This window comes from Austrofundulus limnaeus, unplaced genomic scaffold (genome assembly GCF_001266775.1).
Source record: "Austrofundulus limnaeus strain Quisiro unplaced genomic scaffold, Austrofundulus_limnaeus-1.0 Scaffold977, whole genome shotgun sequence".
Lineage (NCBI taxonomy): Eukaryota > Metazoa > Chordata > Actinopteri > Cyprinodontiformes > Rivulidae > Austrofundulus > Austrofundulus limnaeus.
Genome location: NW_013953379.1, coordinates 52,283 through 54,228, shown reverse-complemented (window position 1 = coordinate 54,228; position 1,946 = coordinate 52,283). Strand labels below are relative to the sequence as shown.

General features: G+C 35.9%; 1 protein-coding gene across 3 annotated transcripts in view; it reads left to right on the top strand.

The window, feature by feature from the left end:
* The first annotated feature begins 275 nt into the window (after positions 1–275).
* The window catches only part of LOC106533592 (voltage-dependent anion-selective channel protein 2), a 13,358-nt gene continuing 11,687 nt past the window's right edge, over positions 276–1,946 (top strand). For all 3 annotated transcript variants that reach the window (XM_014029950.1, XM_014029949.1, XM_014029951.1), the window contains exon 1: positions 276–407. The gene's annotated coding sequence lies outside the window, so the exon portion shown is untranslated. The remainder of the gene's footprint in view (positions 408–1,946) is intronic.

The window sequence follows — 1,946 nt, the reverse complement described above, 5'->3', positions numbered from 1 at the left end:
TATTTTAAAACAAAAATCAAACACCGACTGGATTTGACCATTTTCAAATGCATTCAATTTCAAACTATGCACATATAGATTCAATCTGAGCTGTTCAAATTCAGTTCCTGCTGGCAAAAGTTTCATCCCAAAGAGATTGTGGATGTAGCAAATATTTTATGCCACTCCAGCGGGTAAACGGGTCTATTTATGAGGATTTTGGAAGTCATATAATCGAATACCTGTAGGTGGCGGTAAAACACCCATTTAAGCTGCAGTTAAACTCCACAGAAGAAGAAGAAGAAGAAGACCTTCATTGGTGCCCTGGCCCCAACAGGCAGTGTTAAGCTAAATTAGCTGTCCTCTGCAAGTACGCTCCAGCCTTTGTGGACCACCATAGGAAACACCTTTTCACCTTTTCTCTGAAGGTTGGCTGCATTTTTAGTAACTTAGCGGATTAGCTAAAGATGTGTCGGGTATTTATGAAATTAATAAGCAAATGTCGGGTGGTGGAACTAGCTAGTTTACCCCCGTTTAGGAGGAGGAACCTGGGGATTATATGACTGCACAGTGCTTAGCATCATCACCAGTCCCGTTATACGCCCATAAGACAAAAGCTCACAACCTACACTAAATAAGTAAAAAAGACAAAATGCTCACGAAATTATACGATTTTTATTAGCCACGTTTTGTTTCACGTAAATACGATTTAATCTAAAAGTATACTCATACTAGATCATATTACAAATGTAAGCATTTTGAATGAAATAAAACCCCTCATCAACATTGTATCTGCTCAATCTTGCTTGAGGGAATAAAAATATGGATAAAAGTAAAGTGTGGATGGTGAGAACAACTCAAAATAAAGAATAGGAGCAGCTCTGAGGTGTAACAAATATACCTTTGGTGTTCATTCATTCATTCATTCATTCATTCATTCATTCATTCATTCTAGGACTGCTACAAACGCTTATTTTTATATAGTCGACTAATCACTGATTATTTTTTTGATTAGTCGACTAATCAGATCATACATTAATTGAATATAAAACATAGAGCTTATCGTGCCAGAATGCAGCTGCTATTATATAACCATGGTTAGATTTTAGCTATATGCTAACTAAAAATAATTGCTGTGGAAGGTAAGTTCTGCTCTGCAGATATTGCTCAGGTTTCTCTTTCATTTTCTTAAAATGATCCCACACTTTGAGCTCTGTTGTCAGGTAGCCATGATACCAGAGCCTGTCTGTATAATGTCTTGTGACGTCCACGGCCTACCCCAGTTAGCACTACTGTGCATGTGTGTCAAGGACAGAAAGGCAGATGTGGCAGTGGAAGGTGTCAAAGAAGTTTGGAGAGAAAAACAAAGTAAAGAAAAAAATAGAATAATCGATTATTAAATTAGTCATCGACTATTTTAATAACTGATTAGTCGTCGATTTGTCGACTAATCGTGGCAGCCCTAATTCATTCATTCACTCGCATGCATGTCTGTCTGTCTGTCTGTTTGTTTGTTTGTTTGTTTTGAATTCAGTTCAGTTCAAAAATACTGACTAAAGACTAGCTAAAGGTAGATATAGACTAGCTAAAGGTAGATAAAGACTAGCTAAAGGTAGATAAAGACTAGCTAAAACTGACTAAAACTAGCTAAAGGTAGATAAAGACTAGCTAAAGGTAGATAAAGACTAGCTAAAGATGAATAAAGACTAGCTAAATGTGACTAAATACTAGCTAAAGGTAGATAAAGACTAAGTGTGGATAAAGACTAGCTAAAAGTAGATAAAGACTAGTTAATGTAGATTAAGACTAGCTAAGTGTGACCAAAGACTAGCTAAATGTAGATAAAGACTAGCTAAATGTAGATAAAGACTAGTTAATGTAGATTAAGACTAGCTAAGTGTGATAAAGACTAGTTAATGTAGATTAAGACTAGCTAAGTGTGACTAAAGACTAGCTAAAAGTAGATA